The sequence below is a fragment of the Rhipicephalus microplus genome, unplaced genomic scaffold (genome assembly GCF_043290135.1).
Source record: "Rhipicephalus microplus isolate Deutch F79 unplaced genomic scaffold, USDA_Rmic scaffold_64, whole genome shotgun sequence".
NCBI lineage: Eukaryota > Metazoa > Arthropoda > Arachnida > Ixodida > Ixodidae > Rhipicephalus > Rhipicephalus microplus.
Genome location: NW_027464637.1, coordinates 1,529,928 through 1,544,313, shown reverse-complemented (window position 1 = coordinate 1,544,313; position 14,386 = coordinate 1,529,928). Strand labels below are relative to the sequence as shown.

Sequence of the window (14,386 nt, the reverse complement as noted above, 5' to 3'; positions counted from 1 at the left end):
TCGAACCTCCAACCTTTTGATTAACAGCCGAACGCGCTAGCCAATTGCGTCACAGAAGTAGTCGTGCTCCACTCTCACCACTATCAGAACATTTCTCCAAAGCTATCAGCGCAAAGAAAATAAAGAGACACACCGCTCTCGGGAGGGCTCGAACCTCCAACCTTTCGATTAACAGCCGAACGCCCTAGCCAATTGCGTCACAGAAGTAGTCGTGCTCCACTCTCACCACCATCAGAACATTTCTCCAAAGCTATCAGCGCAAAGAAAAAAAAAGAGACACACCGCTCTTGGGAGGGCTCGAACCTCCAACCTTTTGATTAACAGCCGAACGCGCTAGCCAATTGCATCACGGAAGTAGTCGTGCTCCACTCTCACCACCATCAGAACATTTCTCCAAAGCTATAAGCGCAAAGAAAAAAAAGAAACACGCCGCTCTCGCGAGGGCTCGAACCTCCAACCTTTTGATTAACAGCCGAACGCGCTAGCCAATTGCGTCACGGAAGTAGTCGTGCTCCACTCTCACCACCGTCAGAACATTTCTCCAAAGCTATCAGCGCAAAGAAAAAAAAGAGACACACCGCTCTCGCGAGGGCTCGAACCTCCAACCTTTTGATTAACAGCCGAACGCGCTAGCCAATTGCGTCACAGAAGTAGTCGTGCTCCACTCTCACCACCATCAGAACATTTGTCCAAAGCTATCAGCGCAAAGAAAAAAAAGAGACACACCGCTCTCGGGAGGGCTCGAACCTCCAATCTTTTGATTAACAGCCGAACGCGCTAGCCAATTGCGTCACAGAAGTAGTCGTGCTCCACTCTCACCACCATCAGAACATTTCTCCAAAGCTATCAGCGCAAAAAAAAAAGAGACACACCGCTCTCGCGAGGGCTCGAAGCTCCAACCTTTTGATTAACAGCCGAACGCGCTAGCCAATTGCGTCACGGAAGTAGTCGTGCTCCACTCTCACCACCATAGGAACATTTCTCCAAAGCTATCAGCGCAAAGAAAAAAAAGATACACACCGCTCTCGCGAGGGCTCGAACCTCCAACCTTTTGATTAACAGCCGAACGCGCTGGCCAATTGCGTCACAGAAGTAGTCGTGCTCCACTCTCACCACCATCAGAACATTTCTCCAAAGCTATCAGCGCAAAGAAAAAAAAGAGACTCACCGCTCTCGGGAGGGCTCGAACCTCCAACCTTTTGATTAACAGCCGAACGCGCTAGCCAATTGCGTCACAGAAGTAGTCGTGCTCCACTCTCACCACCATCAGAACATTTCTCCAAAGCTATCAGCGCAAAGAAAAAGAAGAGACACACCGCTCTCGGGAGGGCTCGAACCTCCAACCTTTTGATTAACAGCCGAACGCGCTAGCCAATTGCGTCACAGAAGTAGTCGTGCTCCACTCTCACCACCATCAGAACATTTCTCCAAAGCTATCAGCGCAAAGAAAAAAAAGAGATGCACTGCTCTCGCGAGGGCTCGAACCTCCAACCTTTTGATTAACAGCCGAACGCGCTAGCCAATTGCGTCACAGAAGTAGTCGTGCGCCACTCTCACCACCGTCAGAACATTTCTCCAAAGCTATCAGCACAAAGAAAAAAAAAGAGACACACCGCTCTCGGGAGGGCTCGAATTTCCAACCTTTTGATTAACAGCCGAACGCGCTAGCCAATTGCGTCACAGAAGTAGTCGTGCTCCACTCTCACCACCATCAGAACATTTCTCCAAAGCTATCAGCGCAAAGAAAAAAAAAGGGACACACCGCTCTCGCGAGGGCTCGAACCTCCAACCTTTTGATTAACAGCCGAACGCGCTAGCCAATTGCGTCACGGAAGTAGTCGTGCTCCACTCTCACCACCGTCAGAACATTTTTCCAAAGCTATCAGCGCAAAGAAAAAAAAAGAGACACACCGCTCTCGCGAGGCCTCGAACCTCCAATCTTTTGATTAACAGTCGAACGCGCTAGCCATTTGCGTCACAGAAGTAGTCGTGCTCCACTCTCACCACCATCAGAACATTTCTCCAAAGCTATCAGCGCAAAGAAAAAAAAGAGACACACCGCTCTCGGGAGGGCTCGAACCTCCAACCTTTTGATTAACAGCCGAACGCGCTAGCCAAGGGCGTCACAGAAGTAGTCGTGCTCCACTCTCACCACCATCAGAACATTTCTCCAAAGCTATCAGCGCAAAGAAAAAAAAGAGACACACCGCTCTCGGGAGGGCTCGAACTTCCAACCTTTTGGTTAACAGCCGAACGCGCTAGCCAATTGCGTCAAGGAGGTAGTCGTGCTCCACTCTCACCACCATCAGAACATTTTTCTAAAGGTATCAGCGCAAAGAAAAAAAGAGACACACCGCTCATGGGAGGGCTCGAACCTCCAACCTTTTGGTTAACAGCCGAACGCGCTAGCCAATTGCGTCACGGAGGTAGTCGTGCTCCACTCTCACCACCATCAGAACATTTTTCTAAAGGTATCAGCGTTGAGAAAAGAAGACACACACCGCTCATGGGCGGGTTCGAGCCTCCAACATTTTGGTTAACAGCCCAACGCGCTAGCCAATTGCGCCATGGAGACAGTTCGTGCTCCACTCTCACCATGGTCAGAACACTTCTCCAAAGATATCAGTGCAAAGAAAAAAAGCGACACACCGCTCACGGGATTGCTCGAACCTCCAACCTTTTGGTTAACAGCCAATCGCGCTAGCCGTTGCACCACGGACCCAACCGCGCTCCACTCGCACCACCATCAGAACGTTTCTCCAAAGCTATCAGCGCAAAGAAAAAAAGCGACACACTGCACCCGGGAGGGCTCGAACCTCCAACCTTTTTGCTTAACAGCCGACGCACTAGCAGACTGCGCCACGGAGACAGTCGCGCTCCACTCTCACCACCGTCAGAACATTTCTCCAAAGCTATCAGCGCAAAGAAAAAAAAGAGACACACCGCTCTCGGGAGGGCTCGAACCTCCAACCTTTTGATAACAGTTGATCGCGCTAGCCGATTATGCCACGGAAACAGTCGTGCTCCACTCTCACCACCGTCAGAACATTTCTCCAAAGCTATCAGCGCAAAGAAAAAAAGAGACACACCGCTCTCGCGAGGGCTCAAACCTCCAACCTTTTGATTAACAGCCGAACGCGCTAGCCAATTGCGTCACAGAAGTAGTCGTGCTCCACTCTCACCACCATCAGAACATTTCTCCAAAGCTATCAGCGCAAAGAAAAAAAAGAGACACACCGCTCTCGGGAGGGCTCGAACCTCCAACCTTTTGGTTAACAGCCGAACGCGCTAGCCAATTGCGTCAAGGAGGTAGTCGTGCTCCACTCTCACCACCATCAGAACATTTTTCTAAAGGTATCAGCGCAAAGAAAAAAAGAGACACACCGCTCATGGGAGGGCTCGAACCTCCAACCTTTTGGTTAACAGCCGAACGCGCTAGCCAATTGCGTCACGGAGGTAGTCGTGCTCCACTCTCACCACCATCAGAACATTTTTCTAAAGGTATCAGCGCAAAGAAAAAAAGAGACCCACCGCTCATGGGAGGGTTCGAACCTCCAACCTTTTCGTTAACAGCCCAACGCACTTGCCAATTGCGCAACAGAGACAGTCGTGCTCCACTCTCACCACCGTCAGAACGTTTCTCCAAGGCTATCAGCGCAAAGAAAAAAAGCGACACACTGTTCTTGCGAGGGCTCGAACCTCCAACCTTTTGCTTAACAGCCGACGCACTAGCAGATTGCGTCACGGAGGTAGTGGTGCTCGACTCTCACCACCGTCACACCGTTTCTCCAAGGCTATCAGCGCAAAGAAAAAAAGCGACACACTGCTCTTGGGAGGGCTCGTACCTCCAACCTTTTGCTTAACAGCCGACGCACTAGCAGATTGCGTCACGGAGGTAGTTGTGCTCCACTCTCACCACCATCAGAACGTTTCTCCAAGGCTATCAGCGCAAAGAAAAAAGTGACACACTGTTCTTGGGAGGGCTCGAACCTCCAACCTTTTGATTAACAGCCGAACGCGCTAGCCAATTGCGTCACGGAAGTAGTCGTGCTCCACTCTCACCACCATCACAAAATTTTTCCAAAGGTATCAGCGCAAAGAAAAAGAAACACACCGCTCATGGGAGGGTTCGAACCTCCAACCTTTTGGTTAACAGCCGAACGGGCTAGCCAATTGCGTCAAGGAGGTAGTCGTGCTCCACTCTCACCACCATCAGAACATTTTTCTAAAGGTATCAGCGCAAAGAAAAAAAGAGACACACCGCTCATGGGAGGGCTCGAACCTCCAACCTTTTGGTTAACAGCCGAACGCGCTAGCCAATTGCGTCACGGAGGTAGTCGTGCTCCACTCTCACCACCATCAGAACATTTTTCTAAAGGTATCAGCGCAAAGAAAAAAAGAGACACACCGCTCATGGGAGGGTTCGAACCTGCAACCTTTTCGTTAACAGCCCAACGCGCTAGCCAATTGCGCAACAGAGACAGTCGTGCTCCACTCTCACCACCGTCAGAACGTTTCTCCAAGGCTATCAGCGCAAAGAAAAAAAGCGACACACAGTTCTTGGGAGGGCTCGAACCTCCAACCTTTTGCTTAACAGCCGACGCACTAGCAGATTGCGTCACGAAGGTAGTGGTGCTCCACTCTCACCACCGTCACATCGTTTCTCCAAGGCTATCAGCGCAAAGAAAAAAAGCGACACACTGCTCTTGGGAGGGCTCGTACCTCCAACCTTTTGCTTAACAGCCGACGCACTAGCAGATTGCGTCACGGAGGTAGTTGTGCTCCACTCTAACCACCATGAGAACATTTTTCCAAAGGTATCAGCGCAAAGAAAAAAAGAGACACACCGCTCATGGGAGGGTTCGAACCTCCAACCGTTTCGTTAACAGCCCAACGCGCTAGCGAATTGCGCAACAGAGACAGTCGTGCTCCACTCTCACCACCGTCAGAACGTTTCTCCAAGGCTATCAGCGCAAAGAAAAAAGCGACACACTGCTCCTGGGAGGGCTCGAACCTCCAACCTTTTGCTTAACAGCCGACGCACTAGCAGATTGCGCCACGGAGACAATCGTGCTCCACTCTCACCACCGTTAGAACATTTCTCCAAAGCTATCAGCGCAAAGAAAAAAAAGAGACACACCACTCTCGGGAGGGCTCGAACCTCCAACCGTTTGATTAACAGTCGAACGCGCTAGCCAATTGCGTCACGGAAGTAGTCGTGCTCCACTCTCACCACCATCAGAACATTTCTCCAAAGCTATCAGCGCAAAGAAAAAAAAGAGACACACCGCTCTCGGGAGGGCTCGAACCTCCAACCTTTTGATTAACAGCCGAATGCGCTAGCCGATTGCGTCACGGAAGTAGTCGTGCTCCACTCTCACCACCGACAGAACATTTCTCCAAAGCTATCAGCGCAAAGAAAAAAAAGAGACACACCGCTCTCGGGAGGGCTCGAACCTCCAACCTTTTGATTAACAGCCGAACGCGCTAGCCAATTGCGTCACAGAAGTAGTCGTGCTCCACTCTCACAACCATCAGAACATTTCTCCAAAGCTATCAGCGCAAAAAAAAGAGACACACCGCTCTCGCGAGGGCTCGAACCTCCAACCTTTTGATTAACAGCCGAACGCGCTAGCCAATTGCGTCACGGAAGTAGTCGTGCTCCACTCTCACCACTGTCAGAACATTTCTCCAAAGCTATCAGCGCAAGAAAAAAAAGAGACACACCGCTCTCGGGAGGGCTCGAACCTCCAACCTTTTGATTAACAGCCGAACGCGCTAGCCAATTGCGTCACAGAAGTAGTCGTGCTCCACTCTCACCACCATCAGAACATTTCTCCAAAGCTATCTGCGCAAAGAAAAAAAAGAGACACACCGCTCTCGCCAGGGCTCGAACCTCCAACCTTTTGATTAACAGCCGAACGCGCTAGCCAATTGCGTCACAGAAGTAGTCGTGCTCCACTCTCACCACTATCAGAACATTTCTCCAAAGCTATCAGCGCAAAGAAAATAAAGAGACACACCGCTCTCGGGAGGGCTCGAACCTCCAACCTTTCGATTAACAGCCGAACGCCCTAGCCAATTGCGTCACAGAAGTAGTCGTGCTCCACTCTCACCACCATCAGAACATTTCTCCAAAGCTATCAGCGCAAAGAAAAAAAAAGAGACACACCGCTCTTGGGAGGGCTCGAACCTCCAACCTTTTGATTAACAGCCGAACGCGCTAGCCAATTGCATCACGGAAGTAGTCGTGCTCCACTCTCACCACCATCAGAACATTTCTCCAAAGCTATAAGCGCAAAGAAAAAAAAGAAACACGCCGCTCTCGCGAGGGCTCGAACCTCCAACCTTTTGATTAACAGCCGAACGCGCTAGCCAATTGCGTCACGGAAGTAGTCGTGCTCCACTCTCACCACCGTCAGAACATTTCTCCAAAGCTATCAGCGCAAAGAAAAAAAAGAGACACACCGCTCTCGCGAGGGCTCGAACCTCCAACCTTTTGATTAACAGCCGAACGCGCTAGCCAATTGCGTCACAGAAGTAGTCGTGCTCCACTCTCACCACCATCAGAACATTTGTCCAAAGCTATCAGCGCAAAGAAAAAAAAGAGACACACCGCTCTCGGGAGGGCTCGAACCTCCAATCTTTTGATTAACAGCCGAACGCGCTAGCCAATTGCGTCACAGAAGTAGTCGTGCTCCACTCTCACCACCATCAGAACATTTCTCCAAAGCTATCAGCGCAAAAAAAAAAGAGACACACCGCTCTCGCGAGGGCTCGAAGCTCCAACCTTTTGATTAACAGCCGAACGCGCTAGCCAATTGCGTCACGGAAGTAGTCGTGCTCCACTCTCACCACCATAGGAACATTTCTCCAAAGCTATCAGCGCAAAGAAAAAAAAGATACACACCGCTCTCGCGAGGGCTCGAACCTCCAACCTTTTGATTAACAGCCGAACGCGCTGGCCAATTGCGTCACAGAAGTAGTCGTGCTCCACTCTCACCACCATCAGAACATTTCTCCAAAGCTATCAGCGCAAAGAAAAAAAAGAGACTCACCGCTCTCGGGAGGGCTCGAACCTCCAACCTTTTGATTAACAGCCGAACGCGCTAGCCAATTGCGTCACAGAAGTAGTCGTGCTCCACTCTCACCACCATCAGAACATTTCTCCAAAGCTATCAGCGCAAAGAAAAAAAAGAGACACACCGCTCTCGGGAGGGCTCGAACCTCCAACCTTTTGATTAACAGCCGAACGCGCTAGCCAATTGCGTCACAGAAGTAGTCGTGCTCCACTCTCACCACCATCAGAACATTTCTCCAAAGCTATCAGCGCAAAGAAAAAAAAGAGATGCACTGCTCTCGCGAGGGCTCGAACCTCCAACCTTTTGATTAACAGCCGAACGCGCTAGCCAATTGCGTCACAGAAGTAGTCGTGCGCCACTCTCACCACCGTCAGAACATTTCTCCAAAGCTATCAGCACAAAGAAAAAAAAAGAGACACACCGCTCTCGGGAGGGCTCGAATTTCCAACCTTTTGATTAACAGCCGAACGCGCTAGCCAATTGCGTCACAGAAGTAGTCGTGCTCCACTCTCACCACCATCAGAACATTTCTCCAAAGCTATCAGCGCAAAGAAAAAAAAAGGGACACACCGCTCTCGCGAGGGCTCGAACCTCCAACCTTTTGATTAACAGCCGAACGCGCTAGCCAATTGCGTCACGGAAGTAGTCGTGCTCCACTCTCACCACCGTCAGAACATTTCTCCAAAGCTATCAGCGCAAAGAAAAAAAAAGAGACACACCGCTCTCGCGAGGCCTCGAACCTCCAATCTTTTGATTAACAGTCGAACGCGCTAGCCATTTGCGTCACAGAAGTAGTCGTGCTCCACTCTCACCACCATCAGAACATTTCTCCAAAGCTATCAGCGCAAAGAAAAAAAAGAGACACACCGCTCTCGGGAGGGCTCGAACCTCCAACCTTTTGATTAACAGCCGAACGCGCTAGCCAAGGGCGTCACAGAAGTAGTCGTGCTCCACTCTCACCACCATCAGAACATTTCTCCAAAGCTATCAGCGCAAAGAAAAAAAAGAGACACACCGCTCTCGGGAGGGCTCGAACTTCCAACCTTTTGGTTAACAGCCGAACGCGCTAGCCAATTGCGTCAAGGAGGTAGTCGTGCTCCACTCTCACCACCATCAGAACATTTTTCTAAAGGTATCAGCGCAAAGAAAAAAAGAGACACACCGCTCATGGGAGGGCTCGAACCTCCAACCTTTTGGTTAACAGCCGAACGCGCTAGCCAATTGCGTCACGGAGGTAGTCGTGCTCCACTCTCACCACCATCAGAACATTTTTCTAAAGGTATCAGCGTTGAGAAAAGAAGACACACACCGCTCATGGGCGGGTTCGAGCCTCCAACATTTTGGTTAACAGCCCAACGCGCTAGCCAATTGCGCCATGGAGACAGTTCGTGCTCCACTCTCACCATGGTCAGAACACTTCTCCAAAGATATCAGTGCAAAGAAAAAAAGCGACACACCGCTCACGGGATTGCTCGAACCTCCAACCTTTTGGTTAACAGCCAATCGCGCTAGCCGTTGCACCACGGACCCAACCGCGCTCCACTCGCACCACCATCAGAACGTTTCTCCAAAGCTATCAGCGCAAAGAAAAAAAGCGACACACTGCACCCGGGAGGGCTCGAACCTCCAACCTTTTTGCTTAACAGCCGACGCACTAGCAGACTGCGCCACGGAGACAGTCGCGCTCCACTCTCACCACCGTCAGAACATTTCTCCAAAGCTATCAGCGCAAAGAAAAAAAAGAGACACACCGCTCTCGGGAGGGCTCGAACCTCCAACCTTTTGATAACAGTTGATCGCGCTAGCCGATTATGCCACGGAAACAGTCGTGCTCCACTCTCACCACCGTCAGAACATTTCTCCAAAGCTATCAGCGCAAAGAAAAAAAGAGACACACCGCTCTCGCGAGGGCTCAAACCTCCAACCTTTTGATTAACAGCCGAACGCGCTAGCCAATTGCGTCACAGAAGTAGTCGTGCTCCCCTCTCACCACCATCAGAACATTTCTCCAAAGCTATCAGCGCAAAGAAAAAAAAGAGACACACCGCTCTCGGGAGGGCTCGAACCTCCAACCTTTTGGTTAACAGCCGAACGCGCTAGCCAATTGCGTCAAGGAGGTAGTCGTGCTCCACTCTCACCACCATCAGAACATTTTTCTAAAGGTATCAGCGCAAAGAAAAAAAGAGACACACCGCTCATGGGAGGGCTCGAACCTCCAACCTTTTGGTTAACAGCCGAACGCGCTAGCCAATTGCGTCACGGAGGTAGTCGTGCTCCACTCTCACCACCATCAGAACATTTTTCTAAAGGTATCAGCGCAAAGAAAAAAAGAGACCCACCGCTCATGGGAGGGTTCGAACCTCCAACCTTTTCGTTAACAGCCCAACGCACTTGCCAATTGCGCAACAGAGACAGTCGTGCTCCACTCTCACCACCGTCAGAACGTTTCTCCAAGGCTATCAGCGCAAAGAAAAAAAGCGACACACTGTTCTTGCGAGGGCTCGAACCTCCAACCTTTTGCTTAACAGCCGACGCACTAGCAGATTGCGTCACGGAGGTAGTGGTGCTCGACTCTCACCACCGTCACACCGTTTCTCCAAGGCTATCAGCGCAAAGAAAAAAAGCGACACACTGCTCTTGGGAGGGCTCGTACCTCCAACCTTTTGCTTAACAGCCGACGCACTAGCAGATTGCGTCACGGAGGTAGTTGTGCTCCACTCTCACCACCATGAGGACATTTTTCCAAAGGTATCAGCGCAAAGAAAAAAAGAGACACACCGCTCATGGGAGGGTTCGAACCTCCAACCGTTTCGTTAACAGCCCAACGCGCTAGCGAATTGCGCAACAGAGACAGTCATGCTCCACTCTCACCACCGTCAGAACGTTTCTCCAAGGCTATCAGCACAAAGAAAAAAAGCGACACACTGCTCCTGGGAGGGCTCGAACCTCCAACCTTTTGCTTAACAGCCGACGCACTAGCAGATTGCGCCACGGAGACAGTCGTGCTCCACTCTCACCACCGTTAGAACATTTCTCCAAAGCTATCAGCGCAAAGAAAAAAAAAGAGACACACCACTCTCGGGAGGGCTCGAACCTCCAACCTTTTGATTAACAGTCGAACGCGCTAGCCAATTGCGTCACAGAAGTAGTCGTGCTCCACTCTCACCACCATCAGAACATTTCTCCAAAGCTATCAGCGCAAAGAAAAAAAAGAGACACACCGCTCTCGGGAGGGCTCGAACCTCCAACCTTTTGATTAACAGCCGAAGGCGCTAGCCAATTGCATCACGGAAGTAGTCGTGCTCCACTCTCACCACCATCAGAAGATTTCTCCAAAGCTATCAGCGCAAAGAAAAAAAAGAGACACACCGCTCTCGCGAGGGCTCGAACCTCCAACCTTTTGATTAACAGCCGAACGCGCTAGCCAATTGCGTCACGGAAGTAGTCGTGCTCCACTCTCACCACCGTCAGAACATTTCTCCAAAGCTATCAGCGCAAAGAAAAAAAAGAGACACACCGCTCTCGCGAGGGCTCGAACCTCCAACCTTTTGATTAACAGCCGAACGCGCTAGCCAATTGCGTCACAGAAGTAGTCGTGCTCCACTCTCACCACCATCAGAACATTTCTCCAAAGCTATCAGCGCAAAGAAAAAAAAGAGACACACCGCTCTCGGGAGGGCTCGAACCTCCAACCTTTTGATTAACAGCCGAACGCGCTAGCCAATCGCGTCACAGAAGTAGTCGTGCTCCACTCTCACCACCATCAGAACATTTCTCCAAAGCTATCAGCGCAAAGAAAAAAAAAGAGACACACCGCTCTCGCGAGGGCTCGAACCTTCAACCTTTTGATTAACAGCCGAACGCGCTAGCCAATTGCGTCACGGAAGTAGTCGTGCTCCACTCTCACCACCATCAGAACATTTCTCCAAAGCTATCAGCGCAAAGAAAAAAAAGATACACACCGCTCTCGCGAGGGCTCGAACCTCCAACCTTTTGATTAACAGCCGAACGCGCTAGCCAATTGCGTCACAGAAGTAGTCGTGCTCCACTCTCACCACCATCAGAACATTTCTCCAAAGCTATCAGCGCAAAGAAAAAAAAAGAGATACACCGCTCTCGCGAACGCGCTAGCCAATTGCGTCACAGAAGTAGTCGTGCGCCACTCTCACCACCATCAGAACATTTCTCCAAAGCTATCAGCGCAAAGAAAAAAAAGAGACACACCGCTCTCGCGAGGGCTCGAACCTCCAACCTTTTGATTAACAGCCGAACGCACTAGCCAATTGCGTCACGGAAGTAGTCGTGCTCCACTCTCACCACCGTCAGAAAATTTCTCCAAAGCTATCAGCGCAAAGAAAAAAAAAGAGACACACCGCTCTCGCGAGGCCTCGAATCTCCAACCTTTTGATTAACAGCCGAACGCGCTAGCCAAATGCGTCACAGAAGTAGTCGTGCTCCACTCTCACCACCATCAGAACATTTCTCCAAAGCTATCAGCGCAAAGAAAAAAAAGAGACACACCGCTCTCGCGAGGGCTCGAACCTCCAACCTTTTGATTAACAGCCGAACGCGCTAGCCAATTGCGTCACAGAAGTAGTCGTGCTCCACTCTCACCACCATCAGAACATTTCTCCAAAGGTATCAGCGCAAAAAAAGAGACACACCGCTCATTGGAGGGTTCGAACCTCCAACCTTTTCGGTAACAGCCCAACGCGCTAGCCAATATCGCATCAGAGACAGTCGTGCTCCACTCTCACCACCGTCAGAACGTTTCTCCAAGGCTGTCAGCGCAAAGAAAAAAAGCGACACACTGCTCCTGGGAGGGCTCAAACCTCCAACCTTTTGGTTAACAGCCAACGCACTAGCAGATTGCGTCAAGGAGGTAGTCGTGCTCCACTCTCACCACCATCAGAACATTTTTCCAAAGGTATCAGCGTTGAGAAAAAAAGAGACACACCGCTCATGGGCGGGTTCGAGCCTCCAACCTTTTGGTTAACAGCCCAACGCGCTAGCCAATTGCGCCATGGAGACAGTTCGTGCTCCACTCTCACCATGGTCAGAACACTTCTCCAAAGATATCAGTGCAAAGAAAAAAAGCGACACACCGCTCACGGGATTGCTCGAACCTCCAACCTTTTGGTTAACAGCCAATCGCGCAAGCCGTTGCACCACGGACCCAACCGCGCTCCACTCGCACCACCGTCAGAACGTTTCTCCAAAGCTATCAGCGCAAAGAAAAAAAGCGACACACTGCACCCGGGAGGGCTCGAACCTCAAACCTTTTTGCTTAACAGCCGACGCACTAGCAGACTGCGCCACGGAGACAGTCGCGCTCCACTCTCACCACCGTCAGAACATTTCTCCAAAGCTATCAGCGCAAAGAAAAAAAAGAGACACACCGCTCTCGGGAGGGCTCGAACCTCCAACCTTTTGATAACAGTTGATCGCGCTAGCCGATTATGCCACGGAAACAGTCGTGCTCCACTCTCACCACCGTCAGAACATTTCTCCAAAGCTATCAGCACAAAGAAAAAAAAGAGACACACCGCTCACGGTAGGGCTCGAACCTCCAACCTTTTGCTTAACAGCCGACGCACTAGCAGATTGCGCCACGGAGACAGCCTTGCTCCACTTTTACCACCGTCAGAACATTTCTGCAAAGCTATCAGTGCAAAGAAAAAAAAAGAGACACACCGCTCTCGGGAGGGCTCAAACCACCACACTATTGGTCAACAGCCGAACGCGCTAGCCAATTGCGTCACGGAGGTAGTCGTGCTCCACTCTCACCACCATCAGAACATTTTCCCAAAAGTATCAGCGCGAAGAAAAAAAGACACACACCGCTCATGGGAGGACTCGAACCTCCAACCTTTTGGTTAACAGCCAATCGCGCTAGCCATTGCACCACGGACCCAACCGCGCTCCACTCGCACCACCGTCAGAACGTTTCTCCAAACCTATCAGCGCAAAGAAAAAAAGCGACACACTGCTCCCGGGAGGGCTCGAACCTCCAACCTTTTGCTTAAGGCCGACGCACTAGCAGATTGCGATACGGAGACAGTCGTGCTCCACTCTCACCACTGTCGGAACATTTCTCAATAGCTGTCAGCGCAAAGAAAAAAGCGAAAAGCTGCTCCCGGGAGGGCTCGAACTTCCAACCTTTCAGTTAACAGTGGATCGTGCTAGCCGATTCTGCAACGGAAACAGTTGTGCTCCACTGTCACCACCGTCAGAACATTTCTCCAAAGCTATCATTGCAAAGAAAAAAAAGAGACACACCGCTCTCGGGAGGGCTCGAACCTCCAACCTTTCGGTGAACAGCCCAACGTGCTAGCCAATTGCGTCACGGAGGTAGTCATGCTCCACTCTCACCACCATCAGAACATTTCTCCAAAGCTATCAGTGCAAAGAAAAAAAAGAGACACATCGCTCTCGGGAGGGCTCGAACCTCCAACCTTTTGATTAACAGCCGAACGCGCTAGCCAATTGCGTCACAGAAGTAGTCGTGCTCCGCTCTCACCACCATCAGAACATTTCTCCAAAGCTATCAGCGCAAAGAAAAAAAAGAGACACACCGCTCCCGGGAGGGCTCGAACCTCCAACCTTTTGATTAACAGCCGAACGCGCTAGCCAATTGCGCCACGGAAGTAGTCGTGCTCCACTGTCACCACCGTCAGAACATTTCTCCAAAGCTATCAGCGCAAAGAAAAATAGGAGACACACCACTCTCGGGAGGGCTCGAATCTCCAACCTTTTGGTTAACAGCCGACGCACTAGCAGATTGCGCCACAGAGACAGTCGTGCTCCACTCTCACCACCGTCAGAACGTTTCTCCAAGGCTATCAGCGCAAAAAAAAGCGACACACTGTTCTTGGGAGGGCTCGAACCTCCAACCTTTTGATTAACAGCCGAACGCGCTAGCCAATTGCGTCACAGAAGTAGTCGTGTTCCACTCTCACCACCATCAGAACATTTCTCCAAAGCTATCAGCGCAAAGAAAAAAAAGAGACACACCGCTCTCGCGAGGGCTCGAACCTCCAACCTTTTGATTAACAGCCGAACGCGCTAGCCAATTGCGTCACGGAAGTAGTCGTGCTCCACTCTCACCACCGTCAGAACATTTCTCTAAAGGTATCAGCGCAAAGAAAAAAAAGAGACACACCGCTCTCGCGAGGGCTCGAACCTCCAACCTTTTGATTAACAGCCGAACGCGCTAGCCAATTGCGTCACAGAAGTAGTCGTGCTCCACTCTCACCACCATATGAACATTTCTCCAAAGCTATCAGCGCAAAGAAAAAAAAGAG

The 14,386-nt window shown here is 50.7% G+C and overlaps 1 non-coding gene across 1 annotated transcript; it reads right to left on the bottom strand.

Moving 5' to 3' along the window:
• Positions 1 to 13,657: 13,657 nt before the first annotated feature.
• TRNAN-GUU (transfer RNA asparagine (anticodon GUU)) lies at positions 13,658 to 13,731 on the bottom strand. The gene has a single exon. It is a non-coding gene; the product is annotated as a tRNA-Asn (tRNA).
• Between the last annotated feature and the right edge of the window lie 655 nt (positions 13,732 to 14,386).